At 40.5% G+C, this 18,276-nt stretch overlaps 17 non-coding genes across 17 annotated transcripts; all 17 read left to right on the top strand.

Annotated features, from left to right (window-relative positions):
* The first annotated feature begins 949 nt into the window (after positions 1-949).
* Positions 950-1,022, top strand: trnav-cac. The gene has a single exon. It is a non-coding gene; the product is annotated as a tRNA-Val (tRNA).
* Positions 1,023-1,151: 129 nt separating this feature from the next.
* Positions 1,152-1,224, top strand: trnav-cac. The gene has a single exon. It is a non-coding gene; the product is annotated as a tRNA-Val (tRNA).
* Positions 1,225-2,457: 1,233 nt separating this feature from the next.
* trnav-cac lies at positions 2,458-2,530 on the top strand. Its single transcript has one exon. It is a non-coding gene; the product is annotated as a tRNA-Val (tRNA).
* A 129-nt stretch (positions 2,531-2,659) lies between these two features.
* On the top strand, positions 2,660-2,732 carry trnav-cac. Its single transcript has one exon. It is a non-coding gene; the product is annotated as a tRNA-Val (tRNA).
* Positions 2,733-3,965: 1,233 nt separating this feature from the next.
* On the top strand, positions 3,966-4,038 carry trnav-cac. The gene has a single exon. It is a non-coding gene; the product is annotated as a tRNA-Val (tRNA).
* A 129-nt stretch (positions 4,039-4,167) lies between these two features.
* Positions 4,168-4,240, top strand: trnav-cac. Its single transcript has one exon. It is a non-coding gene; the product is annotated as a tRNA-Val (tRNA).
* Positions 4,241-5,473: 1,233 nt separating this feature from the next.
* Positions 5,474-5,546, top strand: trnav-cac. The gene has a single exon. It is a non-coding gene; the product is annotated as a tRNA-Val (tRNA).
* A 1,435-nt stretch (positions 5,547-6,981) lies between these two features.
* trnav-cac lies at positions 6,982-7,054 on the top strand. Its single transcript has one exon. It is a non-coding gene; the product is annotated as a tRNA-Val (tRNA).
* A 129-nt stretch (positions 7,055-7,183) lies between these two features.
* Positions 7,184-7,256, top strand: trnav-cac. The gene has a single exon. It is a non-coding gene; the product is annotated as a tRNA-Val (tRNA).
* Positions 7,257-8,489: 1,233 nt separating this feature from the next.
* trnav-cac lies at positions 8,490-8,562 on the top strand. Its single transcript has one exon. It is a non-coding gene; the product is annotated as a tRNA-Val (tRNA).
* Positions 8,563-8,691: 129 nt separating this feature from the next.
* trnav-cac lies at positions 8,692-8,764 on the top strand. Its single transcript has one exon. It is a non-coding gene; the product is annotated as a tRNA-Val (tRNA).
* A 1,233-nt stretch (positions 8,765-9,997) lies between these two features.
* trnav-cac lies at positions 9,998-10,070 on the top strand. Its single transcript has one exon. It is a non-coding gene; the product is annotated as a tRNA-Val (tRNA).
* Positions 10,071-10,199: 129 nt separating this feature from the next.
* On the top strand, positions 10,200-10,272 carry trnav-cac. The gene has a single exon. It is a non-coding gene; the product is annotated as a tRNA-Val (tRNA).
* Positions 10,273-11,505: 1,233 nt separating this feature from the next.
* trnav-cac lies at positions 11,506-11,578 on the top strand. The gene has a single exon. It is a non-coding gene; the product is annotated as a tRNA-Val (tRNA).
* A 129-nt stretch (positions 11,579-11,707) lies between these two features.
* On the top strand, positions 11,708-11,780 carry trnav-cac. Its single transcript has one exon. It is a non-coding gene; the product is annotated as a tRNA-Val (tRNA).
* Positions 11,781-13,013: 1,233 nt separating this feature from the next.
* Positions 13,014-13,086, top strand: trnav-cac. The gene has a single exon. It is a non-coding gene; the product is annotated as a tRNA-Val (tRNA).
* A 4,040-nt stretch (positions 13,087-17,126) lies between these two features.
* Positions 17,127-17,199, top strand: trnav-cac. Its single transcript has one exon. It is a non-coding gene; the product is annotated as a tRNA-Val (tRNA).
* The last annotated feature ends 1,077 nt before the right edge of the window (positions 17,200-18,276 follow it).

The raw sequence follows: 18,276 nt of genomic DNA, 5'->3' as shown, positions 1-18,276 counted from the left end.
CTGCTTGATGTGATTGTGTGATAGATTTAGTTGGCTGGCTAGCAAAGGAAAAGAAGCTAGCCTGCATAGGTACAGTGCATTCGGAAAGTTTTCAGACCCCTTACTTTTTTCCACATTTTGTTACGTTACAGCCTTATACTAAAATGGATGAAATAAAATAAAATCTATCTACACACAATACCACATAATGACAAAGCGATAGCATATAGTTTTTATTAATGAAAAAAATATTTTAAAAATACCTTATTTACATACATTTTCAGACCCTTTGCTATGAGACTGGAAATTGAGCTCAGGTCCATCCTGTTTCCATTGATCATCCTTGAGATGTTTCTTCAACTTGATTGGAGTCCACCTGTGGTAAATTCAAATGATTGGTCATTTCTGCAGCATTGAAGGTACCCAAGAACACAGTGGCTTCCATCACTCTTAAATAGAAGAAGTTTGGAACCACCAAGCCTCTTCCAAGTTCCGGCTGCACACGATAATTCCCGGCTTCTCATGTCTACCTCACATAATATCCCAAATTGAGTTCCACAGAAAGAGCCATAATACCCATTAAATATTTTAACAATACCTTATTTACGTAAGTTTTCAGACCCTTTGCTATGAGGCTGGAAATTGAGCTCAGGTCCATCCTGTTTCCATTGATCATCCTTGAGATGTTTCTTCAACTTGATTGGAGTCCACCTGTGGTAAATTCAAATGATTGGTCATTTCTGCAGCATTGAAGGTACCCAAGAACACAGTGGCTTCCATCACTCTTAAATGGAAGAAGTTTTGAACCACCAAGCCTCTTCCAAGAGCCGCTGCACACAATAATTCCCGGCTTCTCAAGCCTTATTGTTTAATTAATTGACTAAGTAATTTCTGATTTCATTAGGTTCTGAGAGCGATAAATGTCCCACCCAGCCAAAGTCAGCCACACCCTTAGTTTTCCAATCATTCGGTTTCCGTAGTGTAGTGGTTATCACGTTCGCCTCACACGCGAAAGGTCCCCGGTTCGAGACCGGGCGGAAACACATTTTAACAGATTGGTCCTTCGCACTTCTCAGTATTTGCTATTCAGACTTTAGTTTCAGTAGTGTATTGGTTATCACGTTCGCCTCACACGCGAAAGTCAGTCACACCCTTAGTTTCCCAATCATTCGGTTTCCGTAGTGTAGTGGTTATCACGTTCGCCTCACACGCGAAAGGTCCCCGGTTCGAAACCGGGTGGAAACATTTTGTAATATTCAATATTTCCCAATGCCCAGAGGCTAGCATTTGGTTTGAAACAGTTGAGGTTTGTCTAAACCTTGCTGTCTACCTCTCCGACCAGTGGATCAATGTTGCCGTTTTTTTGGGGACCTCCACCATGCGATCTGTATGAATGTGACCAGACTGACAGCTTCTCTGAGCCAGGCAAATTCATTTATCAGGGTCATTGTAATGGATATATCCAAAGAAATGGCAATATAATCCAAGGTAAAACAAACAAAAATGTAGATTGTTTTCTGTCATTTCAGCTGCTTGATGTGATTGTGTGATAGATTTAGTTGGCTGGCTAGCAAAGGAAAAGAAGCTAGCCTGCATAGGTACAGTGCATTCGGAAAGTTTTCAGACCCCTTACTTTTTTCCACATTTTGTTACGTTACAGCCTTATACTAAAATGGATGAAATAAAATAAAATCTATCTACACACAATACCACATAATGACAAAGCGATAGCATATAGTTTTCATTAATGAAAAAAATATTTTAAAAATACCTTATTTACATACATTTTCAGACCCTTTGCTATGAGACTGGAAATTGAGCTCAGGTCCATCCTGTTTCCATTGATCATCCTTGAGATGTTTCTTCAACTTGATTGGAGTCCACCTGTGGTAAATTCAAATGATTGGTCATTTCTGCAGCATTGAAGGTACCCAAGAACACAGTGGCTTCCATCACTCTTAAATAGAAGAAGTTTGGAACCACCAAGCCTCTTCCAAGTTCCGGCTGCACACGATAATTCCCGGCTTCTCATGTCTACCTCACATAATATCCCAAATTGAGTTCCACAGAAAGAGCCATAATACCCATTAAATATTTTAAAAATACCTTATTTACGTAAGTTTTCAGACCCTTTGCTATGAGGCTGGAAATTGAGCTCAGGTCCATCCTGTTTCCATTGATCATCCTTGAGATGTTTCTTCAACTTGATTGGAGTCCACCTGTGGTAAATTCAAATGATTGGTCATTTCTGCAGCATTGAAGGTACCCAAGAACACAGTGGCTTCCATCACTCTTAAATGGAAGAAGTTTTGAACCACCAAGCCTCTTCCAAGAGCCGCTGCACACAATAATTCCCGGCTTCTCAAGCCTTATTGTTTAATTAATTGACTAAGTAATTTCTGATTTCATTAGGTTCTGAGAGCGATAAATGTCCCACCCAGCCAAAGTCAGCCACACCCTTAGTTTTCCAATCATTCGGTTTCCGTAGTGTAGTGGTTATCACGTTCGCCTCACACGCGAAAGGTCCCCGGTTCGAGACCGGGCGGAAACACATTTTAACAGATTGGTCCTTCGCACTTCTCAGTATTTGCTATTCAGACTTTAGTTTCAGTAGTGTATTGGTTATCACGTTCGCCTCACACGCGAAAGTCAGTCACACCCATAGTTTCCCAATCATTCGGTTTCCGTAGTGTAGTGGTTATCACGTTCGCCTCACACGCGAAAGGTCCCCGGTTCGAAACCGGGTGGAAACATTTTGTAATATTCAATATTTCCCAATGCCCAGAGGCTAGCATTTGGTTTGAAACAGTTGAGGTTTGTCTAAACCTTGCTGTCTACCTCTCCGACCAGTGGATCAATGTTGCCGTTTTTTTGGGGACCTCCACCATGCGATCTGTATGAATGTGACCAGACTGACAGCTTCTCTGAGCCAGGCAAATTCATTTATCAGGGTCATTGTAATGGATATATCCAAAGAAATGGCAATATAATCCAAGGTAAAACAAACAAAAATGTAGATAGTTTTCTGTCATTTCAGCTGCTTGATGTGATTGTGTGATAGATTTAGTTGGCTGGCTAGCAAAGGAAAAGAAGCTAGCCTGCATAGGTACAGTGCATTCGGAAAGTTTTCAGACCCCTTACTTTTTTCCACATTTTGTTACGTTACAGCCTTATACTAAAATGGATGAAATAAAATAAAATCTATCTACACACAATACCACATAATGACAAAGCGATAGCATATAGTTTTTATTAATGAAAAAAATATTTTAAAAATACCTTATTTACATACATTTTCAGACCCTTTGCTATGAGACTGGAAATTGAGCTCAGGTCCATCCTGTTTCCATTGATCATCCTTGAGATGTTTCTTCAACTTGATTGGAGTCCACCTGTGGTAAATTCAAATGATTGGTCATTTCTGCAGCATTGAAGGTACCCAAGAACACAGTGGCTTCCATCACTCTTAAATAGAAGAAGTTTGGAACCACCAAGCCTCTTCCAAGTTCCGGCTGCACACGATAATTCCCGGCTTCTCATGTCTACCTCACATAATATCCCAAATTGAGTTCCACAGAAAGAGCCATAATACCCATTAAATATTTTAAAAATACCTTATTTACGTAAGTTTTCAGACCCTTTGCTATGAGGCTGGAAATTGAGCTCAGGTCCATCCTGTTTCCATTGATCATCCTTGAGATGTTTCTTCAACTTGATTGGAGTCCACCTGTGGTAAATTCAAATGATTGGTCATTTCTGCAGCATTGAAGGTACCCAAGAACACAGTGGCTTCCATCACTCTTAAATGGAAGAAGTTTTGAACCACCAAGCCTCTTCCAAGAGCCGCTGCACACAATAATTCCCGGCTTCTCAAGCCTTATTGTTTAATTAATTGACTAAGTAATTTCTGATTTCATTAGGTTCTGAGAGCGATAAATGTCCCACCCAGCCAAAGTCAGCCACACCCTTAGTTTTCCAATCATTCGGTTTCCGTAGTGTAGTGGTTATCACGTTCGCCTCACACGCGAAAGGTCCCCGGTTCGAGACCGGGCGGAAACACATTTTAACAGATTGGTCCTTCGCACTTCTCAGTATTTGCTATTCAGACTTTAGTTTCAGTAGTGTATTGGTTATCACGTTCGCCTCACACGCGAAAGTCAGTCACACCCATAGTTTCCCAATCATTCGGTTTCCGTAGTGTAGTGGTTATCACGTTCGCCTCACACGCGAAAGGTCCCCGGTTCGAAACCGGGTGGAAACATTTTGTAATATTCAATATTTCCCAATGCCCAGAGGCTAGCATTTGGTTTGAAACAGTTGAGGTTTGTCTAAACCTTGCTGTCTACCTCTCCGACCAGTGGATCAATGTTGCCGTTTTTTTGGGGACCTCCACCATGCGATCTGTATGAATGTGACCAGACTGACAGCTTCTCTGAGCCAGGCAAATTCATTTATCAGGGTCATTGTAATGGATATATCCAAAGAAATGGCAATATAATCCAAGGTAAAACAAACAAAAATGTAGATCGTTTTCTGTCATTTCAGCTGCTTGATGTGATTGTGTGATAGATTTAGTTGGCTGGCTAGCAAAGGAAAAGAAGCTAGCCTGCATAGGTACAGTGCATTCGGAAAGTTTTCAGACCCCTTACTTTTTTCCACATTTTGTTACGTTACAGCCTTATACTAAAATGGATGAAATAAAATAAAATCTATCTACACACAATACCACATAATGACAAAGCGATAGCATATAGTTTTTATTAATGAAAAAAATATTTTAAAAATACCTTATTTACATACATTTTCAGACCCTTTGCTATGAGACTGGAAATTGAGCTCAGGTCCATCCTGTTTCCATTGATCATCCTTGAGATGTTTCTTCAACTTGATTGGAGTCCACCTGTGGTAAATTCAAATGATTGGTCATTTCTGCAGCATTGAAGGTACCCAAGAACACAGTGGCTTCCATCACTCTTAAATAGAAGAAGTTTGGAACCACCAAGCCTCTTCCAAGTTCCGGCTGCACACGATAATTCCCGGCTTCTCATGTCTACCTCACATAATATCCCAAATTGAGTTCCACAGAAAGAGCCATAATACCCATTAAATATTTTAAAAATACCTTATTTACGTAAGTTTTCAGACCCTTTGCTATGAGGCTGGAAATTGAGCTCAGGTCCATCCTGTTTCCATTGATCATCCTTGAGATGTTTCTTCAACTTGATTGGAGTCCACCTGTGGTAAATTCAAATGATTGGTCATTTCTGCAGCATTGAAGGTACCCAAGAACACAGTGGCTTCCATCACTCTTAAATGGAAGAAGTTTTGAACCACCAAGCCTCTTCCAAGAGCCGCTGCACACAATAATTCCCGGCTTCTCAAGCCTTATTGTTTAATTAATTGACTAAGTAATTTCTGATTTCATTAGGTTCTGAGAGCGATAAATGTCCCACCCAGCCAAAGTCAGTCACACCCTTAGTTTTCCAATCATTCGGTTTCCGTAGTGTAGTGGTTATCACGTTCGCCTCACACGCGAAAGGTCCCCGGTTCGAGACCGGGCGGAAACACATTTTAACAGATTGGTCCTTCGCACTTCTCAGTATTTGCTATTCAGACTTTAGTTTCAGTAGTGTATTGGTTATCACGTTCGCCTCACACGCGAAAGTCAGTCACACCCTTAGTTTTCCAATCATTCGGTTTCCGTAGTGTAGTGGTTATCACGCTCGCCTCACACGTGAAAGGTCCCCGGTTCGAAACCGGGTGGAAACATTTTGTAATATTCAATATTTCCCAATGCCCAGAGGCTAGCATTTGGTTTGAAACAGTTGAGGTTTGTCTAAACCTTGCTGTCTACCTCTCCGACCAGTGGATCAATGTTGCCGTTTTTTTGGGGACCTCCACCATGCGATCTGTATGAATGTGACCAGACTGACAGCTTCTCTGAGCCAGGCAAATTCATTTATCAGGGTCATTGTAATGGATATATCCAAAGAAATGGCAATATAATCCAAGGTAAAACAAACAAAAATGTAGATTGTTTTCTGTTATTTCAGCTGCTTGATGTGATTGTGTGATAGATTTAGTTGGCTGGCTAGCAAAGGAAAAGAAGCTAGCCTGCATAGGTACAGTGCATTCGGAAAGTTTTCAGACCCCTTACTTTTTTCCACATTTTGTTACGTTACAGCCTTATACTAAAATGGATGAAATAAAATAAAATCTATCTACACACAATACCACATAATGACAAAGCGATAGCATATAGTTTTTATTAATGAAAAAAATATTTTAAAAATACCTTATTTACATACATTTTCAGACCCTTTGCTATGAGACTGGAAATTGAGCTCAGGTCCATCCTGTTTCCATTGATCATCCTTGAGATGTTTCTTCAACTTGATTGGAGTCCACCTGTGGTAAATTCAAATGATTGGTCATTTCTGCAGCATTGAAGGTACCCAAGAACACAGTGGCTTCCATCACTCTTAAATAGAAGAAGTTTGGAACCACCAAGCCTCTTCCAAGTTCCGGCTGCACACGATAATTCCCGGCTTCTCATGTCTACCTCACATAATATCCCAAATTGAGTTCCACAGAAAGAGCCATAATACCCATTAAATATTTTAAAAATACCTTATTTACGTAAGTTTTCAGACCCTTTGCTATGAGGCTGGAAATTGAGCTCAGGTCCATCCTGTTTCCATTGATCATCCTTGAGATGTTTCTTCAACTTGATTGGAGTCCACCTGTGGTAAATTCAAATGATTGGTCATTTCTGCAGCATTGAAGGTACCCAAGAACACAGTGGCTTCCATCACTCTTAAATGGAAGAAGTTTTGAACCACCAAGCCTCTTCCAAGAGCCGCTGCACACAATAATTCCCGGCTTCTCAAGCCTTATTGTTTAATTAATTGACTAAGTAATTTCTGATTTCATTAGGTTCTGAGAGCGATAAATGTCCCACCCAGCCAAAGTCAGTCACACCCTTAGTTTTCCAATCATTCGGTTTCCGTAGTGTAGTGGTTATCACGTTCGCCTCACACGCGAAAGGTCCCCGGTTCGAGACCGGGCGGAAACACATTTTAACAGATTGGTCCTTCGCACTTCTCAGTATTTGCTATTCAGACTTTAGTTTCAGTAGTGTATTGGTTATCACGTTCGCCTCACACGCGAAAGTCAGTCACACCCATAGTTTCCCAATCATTCGGTTTCCGTAGTGTAGTGGTTATCACGTTCGCCTCACACGCGAAAGGTCCCCGGTTCGAAACCGGGTGGAAACATTTTGTAATATTCAATATTTCCCAATGCCCAGAGGCTAGCATTTGGTTTGAAACAGTTGAGGTTTGTCTAAACCTTGCTGTCTACCTCTCCGACCAGTGGATCAATGTTGCCGTTTTTTTGGGGACCTCCACCATGCGATCTGTATGAATGTGACCAGACTGACAGCTTCTCTGAGCCAGGCAAATTCATTTATCAGGGTCATTGTAATGGATATATCCAAAGAAATGGCAATATAATCCAAGGTAAAACAAACAAAAATGTAGATCGTTTTCTGTCATTTCAGCTGCTTGATGTGATTGTGTGATAGATTTAGTTGGCTGGCTAGCAAAGGAAAATAAGCTAGCCTGCATAGGTACAGTGCATTCGGAAAGTTTTCAGACCCCTTACTTTTTTCCACATTTTGTTACGTTACAGCCTTATACTAAAATGGATGAAATAAAATAAAATCTATCTACACACAATACCACATAATGACAAAGCGATAGCATATAGTTTTTATTAATGAAAAAAATATTTTAAAAATACCTTATTTACATACATTTTCAGACCCTTTGCTATGAGACTGGAAATTGAGCTCAGGTCCATCCTGTTTCCATTGATCATCCTTGAGATGTTTCTTCAACTTGATTGGAGTCCACCTGTGGTAAATTCAAATGATTGGTCATTTCTGCAGCATTGAAGGTACCCAAGAACACAGTGGCTTCCATCACTCTTAAATAGAAGAAGTTTGGAACCACCAAGCCTCTTCCAAGTTCCGGCTGCACACGATAATTCCCGGCTTCTCATGTCTACCTCACATAATATCCCAAATTGAGTTCCACAGAAAGAGCCATAATACCCATTAAATATTTTAAAAATACCTTATTTACGTAAGTTTTCAGACCCTTTGCTATGAGGCTGGAAATTGAGCTCAGGTCCATCCTGTTTCCATTGATCATCCTTGAGATGTTTCTTCAACTTGATTGGAGTCCACCTGTGGTAAATTCAAATGATTGGTCATTTCTGCAGCATTGAAGGTACCCAAGAACACAGTGGCTTCCATCACTCTTAAATGGAAGAAGTTTTGAACCACCAAGCCTCTTCCAAGAGCCGCTGCACACAATAATTCCCGGCTTCTCAAGCCTTATTGTTTAATTAATTGACTAAGTAATTTCTGATTTCATTAGGTTCTGAGAGCGATAAATGTCCCACCCAGCCAAAGTCAGTCACACCCTTAGTTTTCCAATCATTCGGTTTCCGTAGTGTAGTGGTTATCACGTTCGCCTCACACGCGAAAGGTCCCCGGTTCGAGACCGGGCGGAAACACATTTTAACAGATTGGTCCTTCGCACTTCTCAGTATTTGCTATTCAGACTTTAGTTTCAGTAGTGTATTGGTTATCACGTTCGCCTCACACGCGAAAGTCAGTCACACCCTTAGTTTTCCAATCATTAGGTTTCCGTAGTGTAGTGGTTATCACGTTCGCCTCACACGCGAAAGGTCCCCGGTTCGAAACCGGGTGGAAACATTTTGTAATATTCAATATTTCCCAATGCCCAGAGGCTAGCATTTGGTTTGAAACAGTTGAGGTTTGTCTAAACCTTGCTGTCTACCTCTCCGACCAGTGGATCAATGTTGCCGTTTTTTTGGGGACCTCCACCATGCGATCTGTATGAATGTGACCAGACTGACAGCTTCTCTGAGCCAGGCAAATTCATTTATCAGGGTCATTGTAATGGATATATCCAAAGAAATGGCAATATAATCCAAGGTAAAACAAACAAAAATGTAGATCGTTTTCTGTCATTTCAGCTGCTTGATGTGATTGTGTGATAGATTTAGTTGGCTGGCTAGCAAAGGAAAAGAAGCTAGCCTGCATAGGTACAGTGCATTCGGAAAGTTTTCAGACCCCTTACTTTATTCCACATTTTGTTACGTTACAGCCTTATACTAAAATGGATGAAATAAAATAAAATCTATCTACACACAATACCACATAATGACAAAGCGATAGCATATAGTTTTTATTAATGAAAAAAATATTTTAAAAATACCTTATTTACATACATTTTCAGACCCTTTGCTATGAGACTGGAAATTGAGCTCAGGTCCATCCTGTTTCCATTGATCATCCTTGAGATGTTTCTTCAACTTGATTGGAGTCCACCTGTGGTAAATTCAAATGATTGGTCATTTCTGCAGCATTGAAGGTACCCAAGAACACAGTGGCTTCCATCACTCTTAAATAGAAGAAGTTTGGAACCACCAAGCCTCTTCCAAGTTCCGGCTGCACACGATATTTCCCGGCTTCTCATGTCTACCTCACATAATATCCCAAATTGAGTTCCACAGAAAGAGCCATAATACCCATTAAATATTTTAAAAATACCTTATTTACGTAAGTTTTCAGACCCTTTGCTATGAGGCTGGAAATTGAGCTCAGGTCCATCCTGTTTCCATTGATCATCCTTGAGATGTTTCTTCAACTTGATTGGAGTCCACCTGTGGTAAATTCAAATGATTGGTCATTTCTGCAGCATTGAAGGTACCCAAGAACACAGTGGCTTCCATCACTCTTAAATGGAAGAAGTTTTGAACCACCAAGCCTCTTCCAAGAGCCGCTGCACACAATAATTCCCGGCTTCTCAAGCCTTATTGTTTAATTAATTGACTAAGTAATTTCTGATTTCATTAGGTTCTGAGAGCGATAAATGTCCCACCCAGCCAAAGTCAGCCACACCCTTAGTTTTCCAATCATTCGGTTTCCGTAGTGTAGTGGTTATCACGTTCGCCTCACACGCGAAAGGTCCCCGGTTCGAGACCGGGCGGAAACACATTTTAACAGATTGGTCCTTCGCACTTCTCAGTATTTGCTATTCAGACTTTAGTTTCAGTAGTGTATTGGTTATCACGTTCGCCTCACACGCGAAAGTCAGTCACACCCATAGTTTCCCAATCATTCGGTTTCCGTAGTGTAGTGGTTATCACGTTCGCCTCACACGCGAAAGGTCCCCGGTTCGAAACCGGGTGGAAACATTTTGTAATATTCAATATTTCCCAATGCCCAGAGGCTAGCATTTGGTTTGAAACAGTTGAGGTTTGTCTAAACCTTGCTGTCTACCTCTCCGACCAGTGGATCAATGTTGCCGTTTTTTTGGGGACCTCCACCATGCGATCTGTATGAATGTGACCAGACTGACAGCTTCTCTGAGCCAGGCAAATTCATTTATCAGGGTCATTGTAATGGATATATCCAAAGAAATGGCAATATAATCCAAGGTAAAACAAACAAAAATGTAGATAGTTTTCTGTCATTTCAGCTGCTTGATGTGATTGTGTGATAGATTTAGTTGGCTGGCTAGCAAAGGAAAAGAAGCTAGCCTGCATAGGTACAGTGCATTCGGAAAGTTTTCAGACCCCTTACTTTTTTCCACATTTTGTTACGTTACAGCCTTATACTAAAATGGATGAAATAAAATAACATCTATCTACACACAATACCACATAATGACAAAGCGATAGCATATAGTTTTTATTAATGAAAAAAATATTTTAAAAATACCTTATTTACATACATTTTCAGACCCTTTGCTATGAGACTGGAAATTGAGCTCAGGTCCATCCTGTTTCCATTGATCATCCTTGAGATGTTTCTTCAACTTGATTGGAGTCCACCTGTGGTAAATTCAAATGATTGGTCATTTCTGCAGCATTGAAGGTACCCAAGAACACAGTGGCTTCCATCACTCTTAAATAGAAGAAGTTTGGAACCACCAAGCCTCTTCCAAGTTCCGGCTGCACACGATAATTCCCGGCTTCTCATGTCTACCTCACATAATATCCCAAATTGAGTTCCACAGAAAGAGCCATAATACCCATTAAATATTTTAAAAATACCTTATTTACGTAAGTTTTCAGACCCTTTGCTATGAGGCTGGAAATTGAGCTCAGGTCCATCCTGTTTCCATTGATCATCCTTGAGATGTTTCTTCAACTTGATTGGAGTCCACCTGTGGTAAATTCAAATGATTGGTCATTTCTGCAGCATTGAAGGTACCCAAGAACACAGTGGCTTCCATCACTCTTAAATGGAAGAAGTTTTGAACCACCAAGCCTCTTCCAAGAGCCGCTGCACACAATAATTCCCGGCTTCTCAAGTCTTATTGTTTAATTAATTGACTAAGTAATTTCTGATTTCATTAGGTTCTGAGAGCGATAAATGTCCCACCCAGCCAAAGTCAGCCACACCCTTAGTTTTCCAATCATTCGGTTTCCGTAGTGTAGTGGTTATCACGTTCGCCTCACACGCGAAAGGTCCCCGGTTCGAGACCGGGCGGAAACACATTTTAACAGATTGGTCCTTCGCACTTCTCAGTATTTGCTATTCAGACTTTAGTTTCAGTAGTGTATTGGTTATCACGTTCGCCTCACACGCGAAAGTCAGTCACACCCATAGTTTCCCAATCATTCGGTTTCCGTAGTGTAGTGGTTATCACGTTCGCCTCACACGCGAAAGGTCCCCGGTTCGAAACCGGGTGGAAACATTTTGTAATATTCAATATTTCCCAATGCCCAGAGGCTAGCATTTGGTTTGAAACAGTTGAGGTTTGTCTAAACCTTGCTGTCTACCTCTCCGACCAGTGGATCAATGTTGCCGTTTTTTTGGGGACCTCCACCATGCGATCTGTATGAATGTGACCAGACTGACAGCTTCTCTGAGCCAGGCAAATTCATTTATCAGGGTCATTGTAATGGATATATCCAAAGAAATGGCAATATAATCCAAGGTAAAACAAACAAAAATGTAGATAGTTTTCTGTCATTTCAGCTGCTTGATGTGATTGTGTGATAGATTTAGTTGGCTGGCTAGCAAAGGAAAAGAAGCTAGCCTGCATAGGTACAGTGCATTCGGAAAGTTTTCAGACCCCTTACTTTTTTCCACATTTTGTTACGTTACAGCCTTATACTAAAATGGATGAAATAAAATAAAATCTATCTACACACAATACCACATAATGACAAAGCGATAGCATATAGTTTTTATTAATGAAAAAAATATTTTAAAAATACCTTATTTACATACATTTTCAGACCCTTTGCTATGAGACTGGAAATTGAGCTCAGGTCCATCCTGTTTCCATTGATCATCCTTGAGATGTTTCTTCAACTTGATTGGAGTCCACCTGTGGTAAATTCAAATGATTGGTCATTTCTGCAGCATTGAAGGTACCCAAGAACACAGTGGCTTCCATCACTCTTAAATAGAAGAAGTTTGGAACCACCAAGCCTCTTCCAAGTTCCGGCTGCACACGATAATTCCCGGCTTCTCATGTCTACCTCACATAATATCCCAAATTGAGTTCCACAGAAAGAGCCATAATACCCATTAAATATTTTAAAAATACCTTATTTACGTAAGTTTTCAGACCCTTTGCTATGAGGCTGGAAATTGAGCTCAGGTCCATCCTGTTTCCATTGATCATCCTTGAGATGTTTCTTCAACTTGATTGGAGTCCACCTGTGGTAAATTCAAATGATTGGTCATTTCTGCAGCATTGAAGGTACCCAAGAACACAGTGGCTTCCATCACTCTTAAATGGAAGAAGTTTTGAACCACCAAGCCTCTTCCAAGAGCCGCTGCACACAATAATTCCCGGCTTCTCAAGCCTTATTGTTTAATTAATTGACTAAGTAATTTCTGATTTCATTAGGTTCTGAGAGCGATAAATGTCCCACCCAGCCAAAGTCAGCCACACCCTTAGTTTTCCAATCATTCGGTTTCCGTAGTGTAGTGGTTATCACGTTCGCCTCACACGCGAAAGGTCCCCGGTTCGAGACCGGGCGGAAACACATTTTAACAGATTGGTCCTTCGCACTTCTCAGTATTTGCTATTCAGACTTTAGTTTCAGTAGTGTATTGGTTATCACGTTCGCCTCACACGCGAAAGTCAGTCACACCCTTAGTTTCCCAATCATTCGGTTTCCGTAGTGTAGTGGTTATCACGTTCGCCTCACACGCGAAAGGTCCCCGGTTCAAAACTGGGTGGAAACATTTTGTAATATTCAATATTTCCCAATGCCCAGAGGCTAGCATTTGGTTTGAAACAGTTGAGGTTTGTCTAAACCTTGCTGTCTACCTCTCCGACCAGTGGATCAATGTTGCCGTTTTTTTGGGGACCTCCACCATGCAATCTGTATGAATGTGACCAGACTGACAGCTTCTCTGAGCCAGGCAAATTCATTTATCAGGGTCATTGTAATGGATATATCCAAAGAAATGGCAATATAATCCAAGGTAAAACAAACAAAAATGTAGATAGTTTTCTGTCATTTCAGCTGCTTGATGTGATTGTGTGATAGATTTAGTTGGCTGGCTAGCAAAGGAAAAGAAGCTAGCCTGCATAGGTACAGTGCATTCGGAAAGTTTTCAGACCCCTTACTTTTTTCCACATTTTGTTACGTTACAGCCTTATACTAAAATGGATGAAATAAAATAAAATCTATCTACACACAATAACACATAATGACAAAGCGATAGCATATAGTTTTTATTAATGAAAAAAATATTTTAAAAATACCTTATTTACATACATTTTCAGACCCTTTGCTATGAGACTGGAAATTGAGCTCAGGTCCATCCTGTTTCCATTGATCATCCTTGAGATGTTTCTTCAACTTGATTGGAGTCCACCTGTGGTAAATTCAAATGATTGGTCATTTCTGCAGCATTGAAGGTACCCAAGAACACAGTGGCTTCCATCACTCTTAAATAGAAGAAGTTTGGAAGCACCAAGCCTCTTCCAAGTTCCGGCTGCACACGATAATTCCCGGCTTCTCATGTCTACCTCACATAATATCCCAAATTGAGTTCCACAGAAAGAGCCATAATACCCATTAAATATTTTAAAAATACCTTATTTACATACGTTTTCAGACCCTTTGCTATGAGGCTGGAAATTGAGCTCAGGTCCATCCTGTTTCCATTGATCATCCTTGAGATGTTTCTTCAACTTGATTGGAGTCCACCTGTGGTAAATTCAAATGATTGGTCATTTCTGCAGCATTGAAGGTACCCAAGAACACAGTGGCTTCCATCACTCTTAAATGGAAGAAGTTTTGAACCACCAAGCCTCTTCCAAGAGCCGCTGCACACAATAATTCCCGGCTTCTCAAGCCTTATTGTTTAATTAATTGACTAAGTAATTTCTGATTTCAATAGGTTCTGAGAGCGATCAATGTCCCACCCAGCCAAAGTCAGCCACACCCTTAGTATTCCACTCATTGGGTTTCCGTAGTGTAGTGGTTATCACGTTCGCCTCACACGCGAAAGGTCCCCCGTTCGAGACCGGGCGGAAACACATTTTAACAGATTGGTCCTTCGCACTTCTCAGTATTTGCTATTCAGAATTTAGTTTCAGTAGTGTATTGGTTATCACGTTCGCCTCACACGCGAAAGTCAGTCACACCCTTAGTTTTCCAATCATTCGGTTTCCGTAGTGTAGTGGTTATCACGTTTGCCTCATACGCGAAAGGTCCCCGGTTCGAAACCGGGTGAAAACATTTTGTAATATTCAATATTTCCCAATGCCCAGAGGCTAGCATTTGGTTTGAAACAGTTGAGGTTTGTCTAAACCTTGCTGTCTACCTCTCCGACCAGTGGATCAATGTTGCCGTTTTTTTGGGGACCTCCACCATGCGATCTGTATGAATGTGACCAGACTGACAGCTTCTCTGAGCCAGGCAAATTCATTTATCAGGGTCATTGTAATGGATATATCCAAAGAAATGGCAATATAATCCAAGGTAAAACAAACAAAAATGTAGATTGTTTTCTGTCATTTCAGCTGCTTGATGTGATTGTGTGATAGATTTAGTTGGCTGGCTAGCAAAGGAAAAGAAGCTAGCCTGCATAGGTACAGTGCATTCGGAAAGTTTTCAGACCCCTTACTTTTTTCCACATTTTGTTACGTTACAGCCTTATACTAAAAAGGATGAAATAAAATAAAATCTATCTACACACAATACCACATAATGACAAAGCGATAGCATATAGTTTTTATTAATGAAAAAAATATTTTAAAAATACCTTATTTACATACATTTTCAGACCCTTTGCTATGAGACTGGAAATTGAGCTCAGGTCCATCCTGTTTCCATTGATCATCCTTGAGATGTTTCTTCAACTTGATTGGAGTCCACCTGTGGTAAATTCAAATGATTGGTCATTTCTGCAGCATTGAAGGTACCCAAGAACACAGTGGCTTCCATCACTCTTAAATGGAAGAAGTTTTGAACCACCAAGCCTCTTCCAAGAGCCGCTGCACACAATAATTCCCGGCTTCTCAAGCCTTATTGTTTAATTAATTGACTAAGTAATTTCTGATTTCATTAGGTTCTGAGAGCGATAAATGTCCCACCCAGCCAAAGTCAGTCACACCCTTAGTTTTCCAATCATTCGGTTTCCGTATTGTAGTGGTTATCACGTTCGCCTCACACGCGAAAGGTCCCCGGTTCGAGACCGGGCGGAAACACATCTTAACAGATTGGTCCTTCGCACTTCTCAGTATTTGCTATTCAGACTTTAGTTTCAGTAGTGTATTGGTTATCACGTTTCCCTCACACGCGAAAGGTCCCCGGTTCGAAACCGGGTGGAAACATTTTGTAATATTCAATATTTCCCAATGCCCAGAGGCTAGCATTTGGTTTGAAACAGTTGAGGTTTGTCTAAACCTTGCTGTCTACCTCTCCGACCAGTGGATCAATGTTGCCGTTTTTTTGGGGACCTCCACCATGCGATCTGTATGAATGTGACCAGACTGACAGCTTCTCTGAGCCAGGCAAATTCATTTATCAGGGTCATTGTAATGGATATATCCAAAGAAATGGCAATATAATCCAAGGTAAAACAAACAAAAATGTAGATAGTTTTCTGTCATTTCAGCTGCTTGATGTGATTGTGTGATAGATTTAGTTGGCTGGCTAGCAAAGGAAAAGAAGCTAGCCTGCATAGGTACAGTGCATTCGGAAAGTTTTCAGACCCCTTACTTTTTTCCACATTTTGTTACGTTACAGCCTTATACTAAAATGGATGAAATAAAATAAAATCTATCTACACACAATACCACATAATGACAAAGCGATAGCATATAGTTTTTATTAATGAAAAAAATATTTTAAAAATACCTTATTTACATACATTTTCAGACCCTTTGCTATGAGACTGGAAATTGAGCTCAGGTCCATCCTGTTTCCATTGATCATCCTTGAGATGTTTCTTCAACTTGATTGGAGTCCACCTGTGGTAAATTCAAATGATTGGTCATTTCTGCAGCATTGAAGGTACCCAAGAACACAGTGGCTTCCATCACTCTTAAATAGAAGAAGTTTGGAACCACCAAGCCTCTTCCAAGTTCCGGCTGCACACGATAATTCCCGGCTTCTCATGTCTACCTCACATAATATCCCAAATTGAGTTCCACAGAAAGAGCCATAATACCCATTAAATATTTTAAAAATACCTTATTTACATACGTTTTCAGACCCTTTGCTATGAGGCTGGAAATTGAGCTCAGGTCCATCCTGTTTCCATTGATCATCCTTGAGATGTTTCTTCAACTTGATTGGAGTCCACCTGTGGTAAATTCAAATGATTGGTCATTTCTGCAGCATTGAAGGTACCCAAGAACACAGTGGCTTCCATCACTCTTAAATGGAAGAAGTTTTGAACCACCAAGCCTCTTCCAAGAGCCGCTGCACACAATAATTCCCGGCTTCTCAAGCCTTATTGTTTAATTAATTGACTAAGTAATTTCTGATTTCAATAGGTTCTGAGAGCGATCAATGTCCCACCCAGCCAAAGTCAGCCACACCCTTAGTATTCCACTCATTGGGTTTCCGTAGTGTAGTGGTTATCATGTTCGCCTCACACGCGAAAGGTCCCCGGTTCGAGACCGGGCGGAAACACATTTTAACAGATTGGTCCTTCGCACTTCTCAGTATTTGCTATTCAGAATTTAGTTTCAGTAGTGTATTGGTTATCACGTTCGCCTCACTCGCGAAAGTCAGTCACACCCTTAGTTTTCCAATCATTCGGTTTCCGTAGTGTAGTGGTTATCACGTTTGCCTCACATGCGAAAGGTCCCCGGTTCGAAACCGGGTGAAAACATTTTGTAATATTCAATATTTCCCAATGCCCAGAGGCTAGCATTTGGTTTGAAACAGTTGAGGTTTGTCTAAACCTTGCTGTCTACCTCTCCGACCAGTGGATCAATGTTGCCGTTTTTTTGGGGACCTCCACCATGCGATCTGTATGAATGTGACCAGACTGACAGCTTCTCTGAGCCAGGCAAATTCATTTATCAGGGTCATTGTAATGGATATATCCAAAGAAATGGCAATATAATCCAAGGTAAAACAAACAAAAATGTAGATCGTTTTCTGTCATTTCAGCTGCTTGATGTGATTGTGTGATAGATTTAGTTGGCTGGCTAGCAAAGGAAAAGAAGCTAGCCTGCATAGGTACAGTGCATTCGGAAAGTTTTCAGACCCCTTACTTTTTTCCACATTTTGTTACGTTACAGCCTTATACTAAAATGGATGAAATAAAATAAAATCTATCTACACACAATACCACATAATGACAAAGCGATAGCATATAGTTTTTATTAATGAAAAAAATATTTTAAAAATACCTTATTTACATACATTTTCAGACCCTTTGCTATGAGACTGGAAATTGAGCTCAGGTCCATCCTGTTTCCATTGATCATCCTTGAGATGTTTCTTCAACTTGATTGGAGTCCACCTGTGGTAAATTCAAATGATTGGTCATTTCTGCAGCATTGAAGGTACCCAAGAACACAGTGGCTTCCATCACTCTTAAATAGAAGAAGTTTGGAAGCACCAAGCCTCTTCCAAGTTCCGGCTGCACACGATAATTCCCGGCTTCTCATGTCTACCTCACATAATATCCCAAATTGAGTTCCACAGAAAGAGCCATAATACCCATTAAATATTTTAAAAATACCTTATTTACATACG

Source organism: Oncorhynchus mykiss, unplaced genomic scaffold (assembly GCF_013265735.2).
Source record: "Oncorhynchus mykiss isolate Arlee unplaced genomic scaffold, USDA_OmykA_1.1 un_scaffold_364, whole genome shotgun sequence".
NCBI classification, from domain to species: Eukaryota; Metazoa; Chordata; class Actinopteri; order Salmoniformes; family Salmonidae; genus Oncorhynchus; species Oncorhynchus mykiss.
The sequence above is the reverse complement of the archived record's forward strand: the minus strand, read 5'-3'. Positions and strand labels throughout refer to the sequence as shown.